The 23,782-nt window shown below is 51.7% G+C and overlaps 1 protein-coding gene across 2 annotated transcripts in view; it reads left to right on the forward strand.

Annotated features, from left to right (window-relative positions):
- LOC138284003 (stimulated by retinoic acid gene 6 protein-like) overlaps positions 1–23,782 on the forward strand; it is a 489,916-nt gene that overhangs the window by 153,560 nt on the left and 312,574 nt on the right. The window lies entirely within an intron of this gene.

The following is a 23,782-nucleotide window of genomic DNA, read 5'->3' on the forward strand; positions in this document are numbered from 1 at the left end:
ACTGACCTTTGGTGTGGCGGACTTGTGTCTGTGGCTGAATAGTGACGGATTGTTGTATGTGTGTCATAATATAGTGAACGGATATCTCTGGCGGCGACGGTATGTTGGCGGCAGTCAGCATGGCGGTAAGTTGGATTTTCGTCAATGTCATAATGACCACCAGAGTTCTGAAACTGTGAATTTTAGAAAGTTATCTGCACTTTTCTTGTCCTAACCATTTGGTGCCTGCTGTCTGTTCCTGGGTCACACGTAGGGCAGATTTATGAAAAGTGGTGGTGCACCAAGTGCAGGGCCACTTTTTTTGCTCCCCTTCGCGCCCACCTCACGCCACCATGTGTGCACCGTATTTAATATATGGCACACCTTGGCGGTAGTCAGGGGTACAAATGTCATTATTTGTGATGCTACTCTGGGGCTTTGCAGGATTAGTTTAAAAAATGTGGACGCTAATCCTGCAAAAGACCCAGAGGCCCATTGAAAACAATGGGAACCTCCCTTTAACGCCTGCTCTTACCATGTGTTAAAAATGCCGATAAAAATAACGCAAAGAAATCTCTTAGATTTCTTTGCATTATTTTTTCAGCTCCCCTAGCACCGGAATGTCACCCTTGCATACATTATGCACAATGTGGTGCAATGGGTTAGAAAGTGGTGCAATGAAAGCAATGCGCCATTTTGTGAATATATGGCGCTTCGTTTTTGGTTTATAATGCTGCATTAGCGTAAAAAATGATGCTAATGTGGCATTCGAATGGCGCAGGGCCCTCTTAAATCTGGGCTGTAGTTTGTGGTTGGCCTTTGTTTACTCCTCCCAGACAGCCACACAATAGGGGGACTGGGTGTTGGCAGCATGGACCATCTAAACTGTCATGAGGACTCTCATGAGACTGCTGGATTGCGACGGCAGCACTTCTGCTTGTAGGTGATTGAGTCACTCCTACACCAGTTGGCAGCTGTCTGCCCAATCCTACCTGCTCTCTAACAGCACCTCACCAAAACCCAAATAGTAAAGCTGATTTATAGCAGCCTAGCGCATGGACTCTGAAAACCTCTCAGGGAAATCGCAGTGGAACAAGTCTTATGCTTTTCTCTCATTAGCAATGAGTCTCTTACAAACACACAGGCGAGAAAGAAGATGCAGGATAGTTTTCAATACATTTATTGAAAATACTGCAATCTTCAATAAAGTGCATGAGTTGCAATGATTAGGATAACGACGTAACAAAAACAGGATTATAAAAATAAGCATTGTGAATATGAACAACCCCAACATATTGCAATAAACATGAATTTGCAAATTTCTCCCAATAGCATATTTTCTACCCTAAAGAGAGCAAGGCGTGATAAACCTAATGTGCCTATGCAGTGTCCATGAGAAGCACCCCAACCCCCATTACTTTATGACAAGGTTGGCTTCCAGTCCCCAAATCAGGCTTCGTAGAGACACAAAGTCAGAGGTCTGATGCAAAGTAACTTGCAGTATAGATGGAATATCCTGGGTGGAACCCCCTCTAATGGCCTTGGTTTCACAAGGTGTTTTTTATTAGGCACATGTTATTGTTCGTGCAGACATGCTTATGTGGCTATGTACCTAAACGTTAGATTGTGTGCACAAATTTGTATCGGCAATATTATAACAAAATGCCTGGCATGTTCACATTCTGTTCTTTGTCAAATGTCAATCTAATATGTACATTACTGATAATGATGCTTTCACGGAATGGCAACTGATTATAAAATAAAAACATTTGTTATAAAATACTAACAGTACTAAAATAAATTAAAACAAATAATAGAGCATGTTATCTAGTTAAAAAGGCACAGACCTGCAAGCCGAAGCTCAGCTAAACTCTTGTACCCAGGCAAAACTAAAATCGACCCATGACACCTTCCCCTATTGCTGAAACAAGGGTGCTAATTCCAAAGTCTAAAAATTCTCTAACTTAAAAATCTAAAAGCAAATTTTAAATCATCCACCAAACTCCCAACAGGGAGGCCAGTGCTTTTGTGGCGACCACCCCGCTGAAGTTATTAAGAGTTTCTTGCTAGGTCGGCTGATGTAAACCTCAGTTTCCGCCCACTGTCCTAGGGGGAAACAGGCCTCAGAATTGTCTCTGGCTTGTAATCGAGCCATCGGCAATGCTGTAGCCCACAGGGTGCACCATTACCCTCTCAATGTTCACTGTCTGCACAGCAGACAGTGAACATTGCAATGGTGCTAGGCATGGGGGATCCCTGCGACCTCCTGCACCTATTTTCCACCATCCTTTTCATGGCAGTATTACCACCATGAAAAGGCTGGCAGAGAACACGGTCGTAATCCGTAGGGCATCACTGCATGCAGCGCTGCCCTGGCAGATTACGATCTGTGACACTGCCAGGCAGCTGGGATCATGGATCTTGATGGTGCTGGCAGTTCCCTGGTGGTCTGACCACCAGGGTTTTAATGTGGCAGTCGGACCGCTGAAACAATGGCGGTCCTGACCATCACAATGAGTGTGGTGGTCTGAAGACTGCCACACTTGTAATGAGACCCATAATGTCAAAAGTGACAAGTAAAGCAGGCCAGCAGACAGACCAAATTTAAAGGCATTTCGGTGTCACATTTTACACTTTGAAAAAAAGACAATGGTCAAGTCAACAATAGTCATGGTCTTGCAAAAGGTTTCCAATGTCATCAATGGAGATTGAGACCAGAAATGACTCCACTTCGGCAGGCAATAGATGGATCAAAGGATTAGCAGAGGGATCCACAGGGCAGAAGTGTACAGGAATCTTAAACGCAGAATGACCTGCAGAGGTGGCACCATCACTTGTGCCAGATGTTATTGGAGCCAGGAAATCCACAAGCAGTGGCTCATTAGATGCCTCACGAATTAACCTCAGTCTAAAGGGGCATGTCCATTAATGAACCTCCATCGAGAACATTAATGGATCCTAGTCCACAGGAGGCACAGGCTGCACGGCAAGACACACTATTGGTGCACATGCGAAGGAGCACCAAATGCAGTGAAAAACTGGCTGCACACATGTTAGGACTGGCTAGACCATCAATGACCAATCATGCTCTAGCTTTTCCAGCAAAAAGGCTTCGAAGTACTGCATCATGCGATCATGACACAGCCGGGCTGGTGGTAGCTCCATCACGCCCCTTTTCTGAGGTAGGACAGCCACTACGTAGCAAAAATAACAGCAGGAGTATTCTGCCAATTAATGCCAAAATAATTGCCATTCCGCCAAAGACACTCGAAAAGAGTGAATGTATGGCTGAAGGTAAGACTCCAAACACATTGTAAAAGGTGCTAATGAATCCAGAACCAACAGCCTTACTGTACTAAAAGCCTTCAAAATTCTGCTCACCAATTCTCCAAAGTGCCTGGGGAAATTGGTATTTAATAGGGACTGTATCTCAGCTGCTGACCTTGCTATCTGGAGATCGTATGTCTCTCTAGCCGATATTAAGGCTACTTGTTTTTGAATCAGTAAAACCTTTAGGGCCTCATTCTGACCCTGGCGGACGGCGGAGGCCGTCCGCCAGGGTACCGCCGCTGAATGACCGCACCGCGGTCAAAAGACCGCGGCGGCCATTCAGACATTTCCTCTGGGCCGGCGGGCGCACTCCAAAAGAGCGCCCGCCGGCCCAGAGGAAATGCCCCTGCAACGAGGACGCCGGCTCAGAATTGAGCCGGCGTAGTTGCAGGGGTGCGACGGGTGCAGTTGCACCCGTCGCGTATTTCAGTGTCTGCTTAGCAGACACTGAAATACTTTTCGGGGCCCTCTTACGGGGGCCCCTGCCGTGCCCATGCCATTGGCATGGGCACGGCAGGGGCCCCCAGGGGCCCCGCGGCACCCCCTACCGCCATCCTGTTCCTGGCGGGCGAACCGCCAGGAACAGGATGGCGGTAGGGGGTGTCAGAATCCCCCATGGCGGCGCAGCAAGCTGCGCCGCCATGGGGGATTCTAAGGGCAGCGGTAAACCGGCGGGAGACCGCCGGTTTGCCTCTTCTGACCGCGGCCGAACCGCCGCGGTCAGAATGCCCTGCGGGGCACCGCCGGCCTGTCGGCGGTGCTCCCGCCGACCCTGGCCCCGGCGGTCTTAGACCGCCGGGGTCAGAATGACCCCCTTAGTCTCCTCTGCTTGTCAAAATTTACATTAGAAGTATCAGTATATGGCCACAAGTCTGCTACTCTTATCTCTTGTGTGGGGGAGCGGGGAGAAAACATGGCCGCAAGAAGTTATCATTTGAAAAACTGAAACAACATAAGAAATTCCAGACTTCATGCTGTAGCAGCTTTCATCGTTCAGAACCACATAACTTCCATTTGAAAGTATCTGAAAGACTGGACAAATGAAAGGGACGGGAGTACCCTTCAGATGGCATACTAAGGGGGTTATTCTAACCCTGGCGGTCGGTGATAAAGCGGCGGCCAACCCGCCAACAGGCCGGCGGTCCTAAAAATGGAATTCTGACCCTGGCGGGAACCGCCAACACAGCCCGCCACATTAACACTCCGACCGCCACCGCGGTACAGACAAACAGCGCGGCGGTCACCGCCAACAGGCAGGCGGCAGACAATGTACCGCCCACAGTATCACAACTCACCAATCCGCCACCTTTTCCGGGGCGGGAGCCCTGCCGATAAAAACACGGCGGAAACAGACTACGGACGGGAAAACGCTCACCAAAACACACTCCACGAGTACGGAGGACAGCATGGAACCCGAATTAAACATCCTACCTGCACTCGTCTACCTGCTCATCTACCACGAGTACGAACTCCGGCGCAGACGACAACGGTGAGTACTGCACCTACGACACACGGGAGGGGGGAGGAGGAAAGGTTACGGGCACACACATATGCGACCCCCACCCCCCAAACTTTGTACACACCAATGCAGAGCAACAATGCACAGTGACACCACCCAAACCCCCCTGAAAAATGCAAAGACATAATTAAATTGTGAACCAAATTTTTATATAAAAAATTGTCTCTGAGACGTATCGGCAACTATGCAAAATATCCATAACAAAATAATACTATACACACTGCCATGGCGAACCGAGGCAATTAGTCCGCTACATCCAAGTCAAATGGAACAGTCCGTGGGCTACAGTGTAGCGACACAAGGGCAAAGCCCACACAGGAGACCTGAGTCCTTTGGAGAGAACACTGCAGGGGCATCTGATGAAAATACTACAGGCACCTCAGGGGGAAGGGAAGCGGGGGGCACCACAGCCACATGAGTCCACGACGCAAGATCCACGAAGGGCCCACCATGCCCACTGTGCCATCCTGGGGAGTGCAAAGCCACAGTCTCTCAAGTCTCTACAGTGGGTGGCTTGCCCACTGTACCATCCTGGGGAGTGCAAAGCCACAGTCTCTCAAGTTTCTACAGTGGGTGGCTTGCCCACTGTACCATCCTGGGGAGTGCAAAGCCACAGTCTCTCAAGTCTGTACAGTCGGTGGCTTGCCCACTGTACCATCCTGGGGAGTGCAAAGCCACAGTCTCTCAAGTGGATAACAGTCTCCACTGGTCAAGGAGGAGGCATGGTGGGCACAGTGAACCATAAACAGTGCTTGAGACGGTGGGGCCCAGCGGAGCGGTGCTTGAGATGAAGGGGCCCAGCGGAGCGGTGCTTGAGACGGCGGGGCCCAGCGGAGCGGTGCTTGAGATGAAGAGGCCCAGCGGAGCGGTGCTTGAGACGGCGGGGCCCAGCGGAGCGGTGCTTGAGACGGCGGGGCCCAGCGGAGCGGTGCTTGAGATGAAGGGGCCCAGCGGAGCGGTGCTTGAGACGGCGGGGCCCAGCGGAGCGGTGCTTGAGACGGCGGGGCCCAGCGGAGCGGTGCTTGAGATGAAGGGGCCCAGCGGAGCGGTGCTTGAGACGGCGGGGCCCAGCGGAGCGGTGCTTGAGATGAAGGGGCCCAGCGGAGCGGTGCTTGAGATGAAGGGGCCCAGCGGAGCGGTGCTTGAGACGGCGGGGCCCAGCGGAGCGGTGCTTGAAACGGCGGGGCCCAGCGGAGCGGTGCTTGAGATGAAGGGGCCCAGCGGAGCGGTGCTTGAGACGGCGGGGCCCAGCGGAGCGGTGCTTGAGATGAAGGGGCCCAGCGGAGCGGTGCTTGAGACGGCGGGCCCAGCGGAGCGGTGCTTGAGATGAAGGGGCCCAGCGGAGCGGTGCTTGAGATGAAGGGGCCCAGCGGAGCGGTGCTTGAGACGGCGGGGCCCAGCGGAGCGGTGCTTGAGACGGCGGGGCCCAGCGGAGCGGTGCTTGAGATGAAGGGGCCCAGCGGAGCGGTGCTTGAGACGGCGGGGCCCAGCGGAGCGGTGCTTGAGATGAAGGGGCCCAGCGGAGCGGTGCTTGAGTTGAAGGGGCCCAGCGGAGCGGTGCTTGAGACGGCGGGGCCCAGCGGAGCGGTGCTTGAGACGGCGGGGCCCAGCGGAGGGGTGCTTGAGATGAAGGGGCCCAGCGGAGCGGTGCTTGAGACGGCGGGCCCAGCGGAGCGGTGCTTGAGACGGCGGGGCCCAGCGGAGCGGTGCTTGAGATGAAGGGGCCCAGCGGAGCGGTGCTTGAGACGGCCGGGCCCAGCGGAGCGGTGCTTGAGACGGCGGGGCCCAGCGGAGCGGTGCTTGAGATGGCGGGGCCCAGCGGAGCGGTGCTTGAGATGAAGGGGCCCAGCGGAGCGGTGCTTGAGACGGCGGGGCCCAGCGGAGCGGTGCTTGAGATGAAGGGGCCCAGCGGAGCGGTGCTTGAGACGGCGGGGCCCAGCGGAGCGGTGCTTGAGACGGCGGGGCCCAGCGGAGCGGTGCTTGAGACGGCGGGGCCCAGCGGAGCGGTGCTTGAGACGGCGGGGCCCAGCGGAACGGTGCTTGAGACGGCGGGGCCCAGCGGAGCGGTGCTTGAGACGGCGGGGCCCAGCGGAGCGGTGCTTGAGATGAAGGGGCCCAGCGGAGCGGTGCTTGAGACGGCGGGCCCTGTTCAGCGGTGCTCTTCTGCACGGCAGGCCCCTGTTCAGCGGTGCCTATCTTCACGAAGGGCCCTGTTCACCGGTGCCTATCTTCACGGCGGGCCCTGTTCAGCGGTGCTCCTCTCCACGGCGGGCCCTGTTCAGCAGTGCTCTTCTGCACGGCGGGCCCCTGTTCAGCGGTGCTCTTCTCCACGGCGGGCCCTGTTCAGCGGTGCCTATCTTCACGGCGGGCCCTGTTCAGCGGTGCTCTTCTCCACGGCGGGCCCTGTTCAGCGGTGCTCTTCTGCACGGCGGGCCCCTGTTCAGCGGTGCCTATCTTCACGGCGGGCCCTGTTCAGCGGTGCTCTTCTCCACGGCGGGCCCTGTTCAGCGGTGCTCTTCTGCACGGCGGGCCCCTGTTCAGCGGTGCCTATCTTCACTGCGGGCCCTGTTCAGCGGTGCTCTTCTCCACGGCGGGCCCTGTTCAGCGGTGCTCTTCTCCACGGCCGGCCATGTTCAGCGGTGCTCTTCTGCACGGCCGGCCCCTGTTCAGCGGTGCCTATCTTCACGGCGGGCCCTGTTCAGCGGTGCTCTTCTCCACGGCGGGCCCTGTTCAGCGGTGCTCTTCTCCACGGCGGGCCCTGTTCAGCGGTGCTCTTCTCCACGGCGGGCCCTGTTCAGCCGTGCTCTTCTCCACGGCGGGCCCTGTTCAGCGGTGCCTATCTTCACGGCGGGCCCTGTTCGGCGGTGCTCTTCTCCACGGCGGGCCCTGTTCAGCGGTGCTCTTCTGCACGGCGGGCCCCTGTTCAGCGGTGCCTATCTTCACGGCGGGCCCTGTTCAGCGGTGCTCTTCTCCACGGCGGGCCCTGTTCAGCAGTGCTCTTCTCCACGGCGGGCCCTGTTCAGCGGTGCTCTTCTCCACGGCGGGCCCTGTTCAGCGGTGCTCTTCTGCACGGCGGGCCCTGTTCAGCGGTGCTCTTCTGCACGGCGGGCCCTGTTCAGCGGTGCCTATCTTCACGGCGGGCCCTGTTCAGTGGTGCTCTTCTCCACGGCGGGCCTTGTTCAGCGGTGCTCTTCTCCACGGCGGGCCCTGTTCAGCGGTGCTCTTCTCCACGGCGGGCCCTGTTCAGCGGTGCTCTTCTGCACGGCGGGCCCCTGTTCAGCGGTGCCTATCTTCACGGCGGGCCCTGTTCAGCGGTGCTCTTCTCCACGGCGGGCCCTGTTCAGCAGTGCTCTTCTACACGGCGGGCCCTGTTCAGCGGTGCTCTTCTCCACGGCGGGCCCTGTTCAGCGGTGCTCTTCTGCACGGCGGGCCCCTGTTCAGTGGTGCCTATCTTCACGGCGGGCCCTGTTCAGCGGTGCTCTTCTCCACGGCGGGCCCTGTTCAGCGGTGCACATCCAGTAGGTTCAAGGGAGCCAGACCTGGCCTGGACTCCGTGCTCAGACGCCCTCCGGCCGTGATGTTCCTGGGCCCTTCGGTGACGGGGTCCTGGGCCCTTTGGTGTCCTCCTTTCCAGCTGGGATGTGGCATGTGGGGCCCACCTGCTCCGGGCTCCTGCTGGCTGACGTCTCCGCCCTGCTGCCCTTACGCTCCTTAGATGGGGCTCTCGGGCCCTTGCCTCCCCTAGACGTTGTGGCTGGTGAAGTGGGCGAACTCTGCTCCTTGGGGGCAGCCGTGTCAGTCTTCGCACGGCGGCCCTTGTGTTTCCTGGTCCTCTTGCCGGGGGGGGGCCTGGATGTGTCCTTGCTGCTGATGGAGGTGTCACTGCTGGCAAAGGGTGGGCTCCCGAACCCATGCACAACAGTGACACCCGAAGTTGGGCTGGTGGTGGCTGTGGTGCTCTTGGGACTCTTTGCAGATGGAGGGGGTAGGTCATCGGAGGGGAAGAGGTCAAGATTAGCCAGGAAAAGTTTTTTAGGGCCAAGGTAAAAGGTAGGAGAAGTGGAGATGGAAGTGGAGGAAGAGGATGTGGTTGTAGGAGAGTCAGGTGTGCTGTCATTGGGTGAAGGTGCAGGTGCTGTAGGCTGTTGTGAGGTGGATGTCTGTTGGGTGGGTGTCTGCCTGCGTTTGTGTGTCTTGGAAGGGGTGGTGACAGACACAGTGGGAGAGGACACTGGGGACGTGTAAATGGCAGTGGGGGTGGTGACTGCACGCGTGCGGGCTGTACAGGAGGGTGTGGTGGTGATGGAAGCACTGGCTGATGTTGGTGTGCATGCAGGTGTGAGTGGAGACGTCACAGGGAGGGAGGAGGGAGACGAGGAGGAGGGGGACACAGGGGTGGTAGTGACTGTTGGCATGTCTGCATCTGTGTGTTGCTTGGGTGAGTGTTTGTGGGATCTGTGGTGCTTGTGTCTGGATGAGCTGGCCTTGGGTGTTGAGGTGTGTGCAGGCTGGTCTGATGGTGTGGATGGGATAGGCTGAGGAACAGGAGACAGAGACAGGGTGGAGGCAGTCAGAAGAGGGAGGCTGGAAACAGGGACAATGGCTGCCGTCAGTGCTGAGGCCAGAGCATTGAACGATCGTTGATGGGCAGCCTGACCCGAATGAATGCCCTCCAGGTAGGCATTGCTCCGATGCACCTCCCTTTCTACCCCCTGGATGGCATTCAAAAGGGTAGTCTGCCCAACAATGAGTGTCCTGAGGAGATCAATGACCTCCTCACTGAGGGCAGCAGGGGTAACAGGGGCAGGGGCTGAGGTGCCTGGGGCGAAGGAGACGCCCGCCTTCCTGGGTGAGCGGGCACGGAGCGTAGGCTGAGGGGCTGCTGGGAGGGCGGAGCTGGTGCGCTGGGTGGCGGCTGTACCTGTAGAGGTGGGGGGCCCGGATGTTGCCGCCACCGCTAGGGAGCTCCCATCCGAGGACGTGTCGCTGTCGCTGCTCTCACCAGCGGTCCCCGTCGTGGTGCTCCCCTCGCCCTCCGGCTCACTTGGGCCCTCGGTGTCTGTTCCTGTGCCCACCGGGGCCTTGTGGCTTGCAGCTCCCTCGTGCTCCGATGCCAAATCTCCTCCGCCTGATGATGCTAATGCACACATGCACAAGAAGATGAAGAAGAAGAGTGGGGGGAGAAAGAGAAGACCTGGTTGAGTGCATGCAATGTCAACACCGTTGGCGGAGAGGACAGACACACGGGCCGCATGCACTAAGCCGCGCATTCGGGGCACACTACTCAGTACTTCTGACTCGGACAACAGGTCAGGAGACGACAAGCGCGCACATGTGTGAGGCTGGACCATCAATAGCTGGACTTGTCACCCTACGGAGGTGGGGGCCGGGAGCACAGGGCCATGCCTAAGGGAGAGGACTACACTACAGAAAGCGCCCTGGCCTAATGTCACCCCCAACCCTCCTCCCCCACCCAGACGCCTCCACTGCGCAGAAAGATAGCTGAATGTGCTGATACTCACCCCCTTGTGTCTGCTGTGATGCTCTCAAGCGCCCATCCAACTCCGGGTAGGCCACCGCCAGGATCCGGGACATCAGGGGGGTCAGGGTACGACTGGCACCCCTCCTAGGTTGGGAGGCCATCCCCAGCAGTGACTCGGCAGTCTTCCTGGTTCCGCGGCGGATGTCCTCCCACCTCTTGCGGCAGTGGGTGCCCCGTCTGACGTGGACCCCCAGGGCCCGGACTTCCTTGGCGATGGCACGCCAAATCCCGACTTTCTGATGGGCGCTGACCTATGTGACCTGTACAGGGTGGGAAGGAAACAATCATCAACTTACTGCATGTTAGATGTGATTGGCCCCCCTCCCCAACCTTGCAATATAGCACATGCTCTCATCTGTCGTGCGTTGCACTCCTCATTCGCCCCCCACCGACTTACATCCACCCCACTCCACACAGGCATCGCCCATTCCATGTGCACCCGGTGTACTCACCTGTTGGTCTGGAGGACCGTAGAGTAACGCATACTGGGGGAGGACCCCATCCACGAGCTTCTCCAACTCTTCAGACGTGAAGGCAGGGGCCCTTTCCCCAGTCGCAGCAGCCATTGTCACTTCCAGACCTAGTTCACAGCAGCACTTGCAGTATAGGTCCTCTCCTGTGGATGATCAGGTCTCGAGTGATTAAGCAGATAGAAAATGGCGGTCACGCCCGCGGCGGTGCGTACCGTGGCGGTGCCTACCGCGACCGCCGGCGCACCTCGTCATTGGCTCCTGAAACCCATAGGCTTCAATGTCATCCAATGCGGCTCCGTATATCGGTCTTCGACCGCCTACCGCCACGGTGTGCTCCGCCAGCGCAGTGACCTCACATCCCATTGTCCCACTTCACAGGTCAGGCAGCCGCCATTTCAAGGGCCCACATGGCATAATTTCTACTGCGACACACAGGCCTAGGCCTGGCATTGCCACACATACATGCCTTTCAATACCTAGATAACCGTGTGCCATGCAAGCAGTGGTGAACGTACCAGTGATTATCTTGACTCTGTGCTCCATGTTGTCCTTCCTAGGCACCGTCCGCTGGGATTTGCGAGGAGAAGGATGAATCCTCGCGTGTACCGACCGCTGGTGGACCTGTCGACAATGGAAGAACGCCACATCATACTACGATACCGACTTGACCGTGCCACCATCCATGAACTGTGTGCCCAGCTGGAGCCAGCCCTGATGTCCCCCATCCGCCAACCCACAGGAATTCCCCCTCTGGTGCAGGTGCTGTCAGTCCTCCATTTTCTTGCAAGTGGCTCATTCCAGACAACAGTGGCCATGTCATCTGGAATGTCTCAGCCAATGTTTTCTAAGGTGTTGTCTAGAGTGTTGTCTGCCCTGACGAAACACATGCGGAGTTACATTATATTCCCAGAGGAGGTTGATTTGCCCACTGTGAAGGGTGATTTTTATGCCCTTGGACATATTCCCAACATAATTGGTGCCATTGATGGGACCCATGTAGCCTTAGTCCCCCCAAAAGACGATGAGCAGGTGTACAGAAACAGGAAGAGTTACCATTCGATGAACGTCCAGGTGGTCTGTTTGGCTGACCAGTACATCTCCCATGTGAATGCCATGTTCCCTGGGTCAGTGCATGACGCGTATGTGATGCGTTATAGCAGCATCCCTTTTGTGATGGAACAGCTACAGAGACAACGTGTGTGGCTAATAGGTGACTCTGGTTACCCCAACCTGCCTTGGCTATTGACCCCAGTGAGGAATCCCCGGACCAGGGCTGAGGAACGGTACAATGAGGCCCATGGGCGAACTAGGAGGGTCATTGAAAGAACCTTTGGCCTCCTGAAGGCCAGGTTTAGGTGTCTGCATATGACAGGGGGATCCCTGATGTACTCACCAAAGAAGGTGTGCCAGATCATCGTGGCCTGCTGTATGCTTCACAATCTGGCATTGCGACGTCAGGTGCCTTTCCTGCAGGAGGATGGTCCAGATGGTGGTGTTGAAGCAGCTGTAGAGCCTGTGGAGAGTGAAGAGGAGGAAGACTCAGAGGACGACCCAGACAACAGGGACAGAGTTATCCAACAGTATTTTCAGTAGCACACAGGTAAGAATCACACACGCCATTTTAATTGTCCTGACTGCCTCGTTTTTCTCAACTTTGTCTATGACCCCCCAGTTATTTGAAACTGATGTTTGATTCTCCCTTCCCTTTTCAGTGCTGTATGACCCACTGCGTGACTTCTGCTTGGTTAGCCCATGGACTAATGCTTATTGATCTCGGTATGTGTTCAGCACAAAGTTTACAGAACATAATTGATCGGTAATGTTTTTTACATTTGTAAATAATACAGCCTGACTCCAGCATGATTTCAGTGCATTGAGTGATTTATTTTTGGTGCTAGATTATGGTACATGATATAAACACGGTGATGGGTGGGGGTGGAGTAATGGCCATGGCAGAGTCCAGTTCTCAGTCTCACAGGTGCATTGTCCATATGCCTGTGGAAGGATGGAGCAGGGGCAGTTCAAGGTTGGACAGGGTGGCAATGTGGGACAGTGGGATGACTTCAGGGGGTATCTCATGCTTCCGGGGGTCTTGACATCCTACTCTGTCGATTTTTTTGATCTCAGGCTCCTCTTGCGGGGTGGTTGTTCTTCAGCAGGAGGTGGGGTTCTGGTGGCCTGTCGTTGTGGTGGGGCCTCCTGTCCACTAGCGCCGGCGGAGGTGGTAGGCTGTTCCTGGTCCGGGCTAGTGACAGGGGCCCTGTGTGGTGCCACATGGTCCCGCAACGTGTCTTCTATCCGGTGGAGGGCCTGGACTAGGCTCCCCATGGCGGTAGAGATGGTGGTGAGATGATTGTTGAACCCCATGTAGCGTTCCTCCTGCTGTGCCTGGATCTCCTGGAACCTGGCCAGTACCGTCGCCATCGTGTCTTGTGAGCGGTGGTAGGCTGCCATGATGGTGGTGAGGGCCTCTTGGAGAGTCGGTTCCCTGGGCCTCTCCTCCCCCCCCTGTCGCACAGCAGCCCTCCGAGTTGCCCTGTTTCCCCCGGACTCTGTCCCCTGGACGGTGTGCCCACTACCACTGCCCCCAGGTCCCTGTTGTTGTTGGGGTGGTGGGTTAGCCTGGGGGCCCTGTAGTGGCAGACACACCGCTGATTGACCTGTCCTAGAGACAGAGCCATGGGCCCGCTGGGTGGGAGCTGTGCTGTTGTTCCCAGAGGGGGTTGGGTCTGCTGTGGCCTGTGTGTGGGGAACCGACTGTCCAGAGGTCCCCGATGGTCCGGGCTGGTCGTCAGGTTCCAGGTCGACAGAGCTGCTGTCATCACTGGGTGCCTCTTCCGGGGGGGGATGGACATTTCTGGACCCTCCTGGCCGGTGTGTTGGCGTTCGGGTCCTGCATGGGGTAAGAGAGTATGGTTATTGTTTCTGTGTGTGCTATTGTGTGCGATTTATGGGTGCCCTTGTCCCCCAGTGCTGTCATTCCCTTGGGGGAGGTGTTGTGGGGGTGTTGGGGGGGGGGTATGTGCAGTGGTCATGCTTAGGTGATGGGTGTCCATTGTTTGTGGTGGCATGCAGGGGTTGGTGTTGGGTGGGTTGTGCTGGGGAGACATTCTCAGGGAGGATGTGTGATGGGGGGTTGGGGGTGAGGGTGGTGGTGGGGGTTGGCATGCTGGGGGGGGGTGAAGTAGTTGAGATTGTACTTACCAGAGTCCATTCCTCCGTGTACTCCAGCGAGGCCATCAGGATGCAGGATGTTTAGTACCTCTTGCTCCCATGCTGTGAATTCGGGTGGTGTTGGTGGGGGTCCCCCGCCAGTCTTCTGCACTGCGATGTTGTGTCGCGAGACCATCGAGCGCACCTTTCCCCGTAAGTCGTTCCAACGTTTGCGGATGTCCTCTCGATTTCTGGGATGCTGTCCCACCGCGTTGACCCTGTCCACGATCCGCTGCCATAGCTCCGCCTTCCTGGATATAGTGGTGTGCTGCACCTGTGAGCCGAAGAGCTGGGGTTCGACTCTTATGATCTCCTCCAGCATGACCCGGAGTTCTTGGTCCGAAAAGCGTGGGTGCCTTTGGGGTGCCATGGGGTGGTGTGGATGAGGTGTGGGGTGGTGTATATGGTGAAGAGTGTGTTGGTGTGTGGTGCTTTGTGCTTCTTTGTGGTGTGTGTGATGGTGTAGTGTGCCTCTGTGTGATGTAGCTCTCTATTCTGTGATGTGTCTCTCTCTCCTTCGTCTATGATCTTCGGTCGTAGGGGTTTGTGGGTGATGTGGGTGTGTGTTTTATAGTTGGTTGGATGTGTGGGAGTGTTGTTTGTATGTGTGTCAGGTGTGTGTATTTCGAATTGTCCAATGTGGCAGTGTTTTGGAGCTGTGTGTGTATTTTGACCGCCGCGGTGTGTCCCGCCAATGGAATACCGCAGTTGAAAGACCGCCGCGTGGATTAGTGGGTCAGAATGGCATGGGCGTGTTTGTGTTGGCGTGGCGGTGGAGGTTTGGTCATCTCCAGTTTTCCGCGGCCCGCTGATGTGGCGGCCTTCCTTGGATGTCGGGATTTTGGCGGTTCCGCCGTTGTGGGTCAGAATGACGTGGCGGTTTACCGCGGCCGCGGCGGTAGAATGGCGGACTTCTGACCGGCGGTAAGGGCCTTTTACCGCCGAGGTCAGAATGACCCTCTAAGTTACCAATCTCAGCATTGCCAAGGCCATGAATGGACACCTGCCTGCAAATCATAGAATGACTAACAGTACTCTCACATTTGCTTCTGCTAAGAAAGCACTCAGTTTCACCGTACAGACATTTAAAATCGAAAAGGCAACTACCACACTTCATATATGTCCCTGTCTCCTAGCTGTTCATATCTGCCTACAGCAAAATGTTTGTGAAATGAACGGTGGAAAAGGACCGATTTATAACTCCATGTATTAGCCATTGAGGGAATTTCTGCCACAGTAAAAGGCACATTTTCTAACTTTTCAATATTAAGCATGATGTAATTAGCTTTTTTTTGCCATTATCTGATGTTGCCTGGACAAATTAAAATGGGCAAATAATTCTTTACTTTTTATGTTTCCAAGGCATGGGGCCATTTTTCTGAACCTGCAATGTCCAACCCAACTGCATAATGAAACGCAGCTCACTTTTCCCATACTGTAAAAAGGACGCCATTCTGAATGATGCTAATCACAGATGACACAAAATTAATTAAGGTGTAAATTCTGTAGGAAAAAGTATTCATGCCATTATCAACAACAGCTAAAGCTTTTCCATGTTTTCCTTATCTATCTACCTCAAACGTGTAGCAGCTTCCATTTGAGAAAGCTTCCAGATCTCATTACATATGACATACACAAAACATTTTAAGCGTGGCTTCTTAGGTCCTAAGAAGAAATCTTGTAAATCTAGTTCCTCAGAAAGGAGACTAAGATGTTCTTTTAATGCTGCTAAGGAGGAACATAACCATTGTTTCCACAGTTTACCCATACTGTTTGTAGAGGCAATACCCGAGTGCTGGCCCTAGACATAGAGAGGGTCTGGACGGCTTGCTTTGAAACCTCCTGAGGAATTAGAAAAATGTGCATGACAACCATTTGTGTCTTTTGGCCACAGTAACCACCCGTTGGGAATTGCAGGTGAGGAATTAAAGGTACCATTCTGAACCCAAGCTGAGCTGATCTTTAGTCACATTTAAAAACATTTGCCAACTGTCAAATTTTGCTGGCGTGGGGATGCTGGGCATGTTCAGTTATTTTATTTTTGCTAATCCCAAGCAGGACGCTTATTGGACAGTTCATTTAAAAATATAGGGGGTCATTCTGACTTTGGAGGGCGGCGGAGGCCGCCCGCCAAAGTTCCGCCGTCAGAATACCGCTGCGCGGTCAAAAGACCGCCGCAGTAATTCTGAGTTTCCCGCTGGGCTGGCGGGCGACCGCCAGAAGGCCGCCCGCCAGCCCAGCGGGAAACCCCCTTCCATGAGGATGCCGGCTCCGAATGAAGCCGGCGGAGTGGAAGGGGTGCAACGGGTGCAGTTGCACCCGTCGCAATTTTCAGTGTATGCTTGGCAGACACTGAAAATCTTGGTGGGGCCCTGTTAGGGGGCCCCTGCAGTGCCCATGCCATTGGCATGGGCACTGCAGGGGCCCCCAGGGGCCCCACGACACCCGTTACCGCCAGCCAGGTTCTGGCGGTCAAAACCGCCAGGACCAGGCTGGCGGTAAGGGGGTCGGAATCCCCATGGCGGGGCTGCCTGCAGCGCCGCCATGGCGGATTCCCTGGGCCAGGGGAAAACCGGCGGGAAACCGCTGGTTCCCCTTTTCTGACCGCGGCTTTACCGCCGCGGTCAGAATAGCCCAGGAAGCACCGCCAGCCTGTTGGCGGTGCTTCCGCCGCCCTCCGCCATAGCGGTCATGGACCGCCAGGGTCAGAATGACCCCCATAATCTTTTCAATGAAGTGGTAACTGGAATCAGCAGAAGCTCATTCTCGGCCCTCCCCATGCTCGAGGAGGCAGTTATAGCATTGTTGGGCAATAATGGTGCTTGCAGAAACATTGTTTGCTGCTTGGACAGGTATGTCCTGTTGGGTAGTGAGAGAAGAATGGGACCTCGTGGTCTACTTTGCAGGACCGGCCACATAGTGCAAATTGACGCTGTCAATGGAGACATATCTGTTCCTTTTGGACCCAGGTAGCGGTGGTAGGATGACAGTTCTGGTACAGTGTATTCAGTGGGCTGGAACTGGTGCTCTGTCGGATGGACCAAACTCCTTCTTCACAGCAATCTTTTCGCAAACCAGATCCCCAACCTTAGGAACCCAGCTTGTAGATGTTATCTGCAAATCCCTTGTTTCCAAGGTGGCAGTACAGGTGGATAAATTATCATCTCAAAATTGTTGTAGCCCCTGTAAAATAGCAACACATTCATTCATGTCAAATAGTGTGTCTGCTGCCACCATGCCAGAATCATCTAGATCTGGGACATACATAGGTATCCCAAGAAACATCTCATAAAGGGTGCGACATCCCAAGGACCTTCTGGGCAGATTATTTAATGCTCCCTGGATCCCATATAGGTGATGAAGCCAACTATGGCCTGAACCTAATACTCGTGCTGTTAAGGATTGCTTTAAGTCTCAATTCCTCCTATCCACAACTGAATTACCCTCACGATGGTAAGGGAGAAGTAATGAAGCCCAACACCCATCGTCCTCATGGTGTACCTGAATGCCCTTGAGGCAAAAGCAGGGCCCTGTCCGTAATGGAATGCTGCAGCCGCATATGTACCAATAAAGGTCTGCAAATCTTTATTAACAGTTCGACCATCAGCCGAGCATTGTGGTAATACCCACAGGAATCTAGAACAGGAATCAACAGTGACTAAGATGTATTTGTATGCACCATCAGGTCGTAAGGGACCACAATGGTCCAGGTACACACATTGTAGTGGTATGTGTGACACTAAAAGGGATGTTGGAAGTGGTGTTTAATGGTGGATCCTTTTATTTGTTGGCAAATGTCATAATAAAGGACACATTGCTTGGTGTGTTTGCATAGACCTGGCCACCAAAAGGTTTCTACCTGGAAGGGGGGTCTTTGGGCTTTGGTTTTGTAGGGAGTGGTATCTTGCTCTTCTTTTTAGGGGGAGGGGGAGTGGGTCTGGAGCAGGGGGTGGGAGTGGCTGCCTTGTGCTCCATAGTGGAAGGTTTCTTAGCAGGGGGAGGGACATTCAAAACACTAGGGGGGCCAGGGGAGGACTGGGAGCTGGATGGTTGTAACTGTGTCAACTGTGCACAAGGCATTTGCATCTGCTGCATGGGTTGAAAATTCTGCATCTGATTCGCATTATTCTAAAAAAAATGGATTTGGACCCCTCATTTTTGGTATTTGTACATTTTGAAATGTATTGATGTTACCACTTTGCTGAACAACACCTTCCTGCACCATCGTCGGACACTCCTGCTTCCAGTGTCCCACGACTCCACCAAATGTGACACGGTAACATCTTTTTCATCACTTGCACATCATTTTGAACCACTACAGTACTCACATATGGACCATGATTTATATTGACTCCACGACCCCTACCTTTCATCTGAGGCTGGAACATGACAGTTCCCTGCTGCTGTGATATCTGCTGAACAAAAGTCCCTTGAACTTCTGTTTGTGCTGCTTTAATCTGCATCACCATTGCTTTCTCCTTCAGCTTTTTCTGCTTCAACTCAATCTCATCTCTACAGTAATTTGCATACTGCAACACTTCATCAATTGGCTCCGCTTGCCAGCAAATCAAGTGACTCTTAATCATCTGACCTATTTCAGGTCTCAATCCCTCCACAAACCTGAACACAAAATGGAACATGTCTTTTGGCTCGATCGCTTCCTTGCCACTGTACTCTTTGAATGCTTTTAACAATCTCTTATAGTATGCTTGTATTGACACTTTTACCTCCTGTACTGTCCTGTCAATCCTTTGCCAATCAATATTTTTAGGCAAAATTCTTGTCTTCATGAATTCCATCACCTTATGATAATGCTTCATTACTTCAGGAGATGGTGCACCTGTAGTTCGCTCGTCAGCCAATCTACAGATCTTTTGCATTCCACCCACAAATCAGCTGGAACAACTATTTCTAATGAAGTATTCAGGTCCTCCCATACACATTTTGAAAGCTTCACAAATCTATCTGTTTGCTGGTACCATTCAACCGGTTTCTCCCTCAATTTTGGATAATCGTTTGTGAACGACAGAATATCACTCCTGTGCCAAGGACTGTGAATGAACTGCCCTCCTGGAATCTCCCTCAATGGTAAAATTTTCACTGGATCCTTATCTTTCTGTACACTTTCAGACCCTTCTTGTGAATCTTGTTTCAATTTGTCCTTCTTATTTGACCATCTGCTTTCCCACTTTTCCAATGCTCCCCATATCTGAGCACTCTGCAATAATTCTTTAAGATGTGCTTTCATTCCAGTTTACTTCATGTGTTCAAAATCTTTTGCCTCAAAATCTAACCTGTAACTTCTTTTCAAATGTTTTGTCTTTCCAATTTCAATATTGTGCTTTTGTGCTAAGTCTGCCAATCTCTGATGTATCCTGCCCACCTCTCTTGTGATTCTCGGGCATAAGTATCTCAGCTCTTCTTCTGTATAGGATTCCAACCTGTTCACCCCCATTGTCCCTTCGATTAGTTCTGTTATTTCTGTACTCAACCTAACACGATCAATCTGCTCTTCTCTCTTGGACATATTCTGTGGAGTGTTCAAACTATCTAACCACTCATTCAACTGCTGTGCTGTCAATCCATGTAACCTAATGTTACTCGCATTTGGTGATGGCACCTGCTGCACCACTGCACCTGGAGGTTGCGGTGTCAGGAGCTTCAGGCTCTGACTTGCACGTGAACCGTTTACCGTATTGGGAAGTGTGACTAGTGGACTGAGATCCATCAGTGGCCTGGATTCATCAAAAGTCTGACCCATGGAAGAAATTACCTGCACATGTTTTCTCACTCCCGTCCTCATGAGGCTCTGTGACATTTTACCCTGTTCCCCAGTGGTTGATTTCTGCTGTGCAAACAATGGTACAGCTGGACCAACAGTAATCAGCAGCAATATTGTATCTGGGGCTGCTCTAGCTCCTGCATTCTGTGGAAGAGTTACTCCCATTCTCTGATTTATTACGCAAGTCAAATCTGACTGTGTCCCTGTTAATGGTGAAAACCTCGGCATACCCTGTGGCTGTGCCTGGGGCATCAATATCGGAGTTGGCTCAGTCTGGACTACTAATGGTCTTGGAATCACTTGTTACAAAGGTACCACTAGGTTTGAAGTTGTCTCAAGAATTGGTACTTCAGGATAAATTCTCTGTATCGGTGGCGGATGCATCTGTGCTTGGACTACCAAAGCAGACAATGCATTAGGGATAATCTGCACTACCCCTTGTACCTGTCCTGTTCATTATCTGTCTGCACTGGTCCCACTGTCCCCTATACTTGTGCTGGGGCAGTTGGAGCAGAACTAGTACTCTGACCCCCTCATGCATCGCATATGGTGGAGGTCGGTACCTCAGCATCTGTGTAATAAGATCCTCGACATCTGAGTCTTCTTCTGCTATGTAAGCCTTTTTCTACTTTTTACTCCCAGACAAACTCTTATCACTTTTGCTGGTCTCCTCTTTACCTTCTGCCTCATCTTCTTCTGTGATAGCAGAAAATAATTTAACATCCTGCAATGTCACTGTTCTCCACTTCTTATGTTCCCAATCCCATCTCGCTTCTGCTAGAGACTTCTCCACTTTTCTTATTCTCCTCTAAAACTTTATTTCTTGCTGCTGTCTCGCTATCAGTTCCCAAACTGCTAACGCCTCAAACTGTCCCAGTCTCCAAAGGGGTTTTGTTTTAAACAACGTCATCCGTAACTGACTAATATTCTCAAATTAAATGTTCCATACTCAGGAAACGCTAAAGCTCCTTGTTTCTCTGTCAATTTGCACCATTGCTTTAACAAAGACACAGCGTGTCACCTCGCTCCTCCATCACAATATAAGCCGGAGAATTTTCCGGTGGGGTAGGCTCCCCCACAGTCTCCAAAATGTATGTATCTCCCTTCAGGGCACTCTTGAAAGCTTTGAAAAACGTAATCTTTTCTACATTTTGATTATTCAAATCAAATCAGGAAATTACTTTTACTCCCAAGATTCCCTTCACCTGTGTTCTCAACCAACTGCCTTTCACATATGGCTGCCAATCTGTGCGCGACCCTTCTCACTAACCAACCTATCCCAGCGCGGCTCCAATGACGTCACACTCACACACACTGCAGCTGATAAAGTCTTGCAGCTCATCCTCCTAAACTTCAATTCACACAAAACAAATGCAAATTATTGCGAGCACTAACCAAACCAATAACCAAAACAAATTTGCTGGTTTACTACAGGAAGGTAACACAATCGCTTTTGAGACCTTCCAGTTTTCTCTTTATGGCCCTTTAACTCATACAGCTATTCCTCTTTCTCAATCTCCCACTTTCGCAAGTAAAATTCGACCCGCAAGTTTTACTCTCAACTAATCAATGGGTCTGTCCTGGTGCACATAGGACTCGCCAGATCTCAGTCAAAAATTTCTCCCGTATACTTTAACTCTCACACCGACTTGTTGACCATGCCCAATCAACCTACCAAACCAGTCAGATTACAACCTATAACCAAGTGTCTCCTACACTTGTCAATATACTCCGGAGTCTTTCACCACGCAGGGTCCGTACATCAACAACCACGTGAACAATTTTTGGGCACAAGGCGCCACAAACATATGAAGTTCGACGACTTCCCTACTCTCATACTGCGGAATACGCACACTCCTACTAAAACCTCATCTGGAGTACGCAGGCTCCCTAATTTCCCTCACATACATCACAATTCACCTGCATTTTGCATAAGCCGTGCAAGCGCAATTTGTCCCTTTCACTCTATCACTAGAACACCGAGAAAATACCCAACTCTACTAGGAGGATCCAGGATCTGGCAAAGTCATTTCTGGGCTTAAGAGGACATCATCCTTGCTACAATTGCCATTCAGAAAAAAAAAATCCTAATCTCAATAATGAATAACTAACCAACCTTAAACTACCACCATAACCACCTAACTAGTTCTCCAAGAAAATTAACCATCAAGCTGCTACCAAAAACTGTTAGTGCGCCTGGTCCTTAGTAAGTAAACTTATAAGGGGACACACATAGGTCGATGAACCTTTTGATTCTCATGGAGTATCCTAGCTAGGGTATGGCTGGTACTCTAACAATCAATACACAACTCAATAAACATGAGCCATCATCAGCAATGAATCAAAAGAACACAACTTCCCATGACCCTCCAGTCATGAATAACCACAACTTGTTATACGTTTAGTGATTTTTATTTCCCTATTTGTCGTAATACTAAGTCATAAGATTAATTCAACTCATTTCAAATCAAATCAAAAGAATTTCATATTCGTTTTTTATAAGGTGCCAAAACATAATCTAACCAAAACTTGTATCAAAACATATTCTAATGCATTAGTAAGATTCAATTGATAGATCAAAGGTAACAAGTTTTCCCTTTTCATAGAGTTCAACAAAACAGTCTGTCAATCATATGTCTCTTAAGTCAGTCAGGTTGTCATATAAGGGGAAACCTCATCTAGTCCAGATCAGCATCAGCATGTGGGACTTCATGCAAACAATTTAGAAAACAAGAATTTTGGAAAAAAACATCTAGCTAAGAAAACTAATTAGAAAGTGCAGTTAGCACCTAGAAATGAAAGGCATAAAGTTATATTCAGTCACATTATCATATCTACCTATCCTTGGTATGGATCAGCAACAGAGTCAGTCTTTGTCTTCAGGTCATCAATCGGTCAGCATCAGATCAGACTCACAAAAGTATGAGCCCAATGACAGAATCTCAAGTCACCCTAGCAACACCCAGCATCTGCGTATGGCATTTGACATCTCTCTCCATCCATCTAGTCTCACTCCCCTCTGTCAGTATGTTATATTGAAGTTACCCAGACTGTCCCCCAATTTCCAATTGGTCAATTGCTCAATTAGTCACCATTTATGACTCTACCCAAAAGTTGTTTTATTCCAAATCTATGAATTCTAATTTTCCACAGTTCTCATGTTGTTGATTGGTCCGCTTTACGATGTCCTCATCATCCGGCTCGTCAGGTATCGGAAATGTTGCATCTTCTTCTCCAGTCAGTGCCTTCATTGTTCAAGTCATGGGAAAGTACACTCAGTGCGCTTTACACTCTCAATTGCTACAATTCTAGTTCAATCATTTCCTGTCCGTCGGTTCACGTAGAGGTTTCAGCTAAGCAAATTTTATTAAACAATGAACAGTTCACGGTTAGTTCAGCTTGTCAGCATTTTCCATTAAACGCAAAGAAATACAGCTTCTGCATGAGGCCTGGCAAAACTAGGCCAAGACATAAACTAAGTTAAGGTCTGCCATCATTGCAAACATAAGTTATATCTCTCAATATGACACATTACTGCAATATTTTTATACGTTTTTCTCGATATTTCATGTATACTAGGCTTTTTATTAGTACATTCGTAAATCTTGGTGGACAATCTCCAAGGTCACAATTTTCAAACATGCACATTAATTTTTCTACGTTATCCATTTTCTAACAAATTCATTATTTGAACACATAAACACGCAATAATCATTTTTATTTAAATGATTTTGCTTTAACAGTTTCATTGTGCAACTGCGATAACCACATCTATTGATGATGATGATGTCGTCTTTACTGTACCATTTCTAATGACGTTGTTAAGAAGAGTCACTTTGTCATCTATTGGAAACTTTACCGTCTGTCCAAATTAGACAACTGTGCATCTTTAGCCAGATGTGTCTGGCCTTTTGTTTTGCAACTTGCAATTTGCGATCCATTTA

This window comes from Pleurodeles waltl, chromosome 3_1, assembly GCF_031143425.1.
Source record: "Pleurodeles waltl isolate 20211129_DDA chromosome 3_1, aPleWal1.hap1.20221129, whole genome shotgun sequence".
NCBI classification, from domain to species: Eukaryota; Metazoa; Chordata; class Amphibia; order Caudata; family Salamandridae; genus Pleurodeles; species Pleurodeles waltl.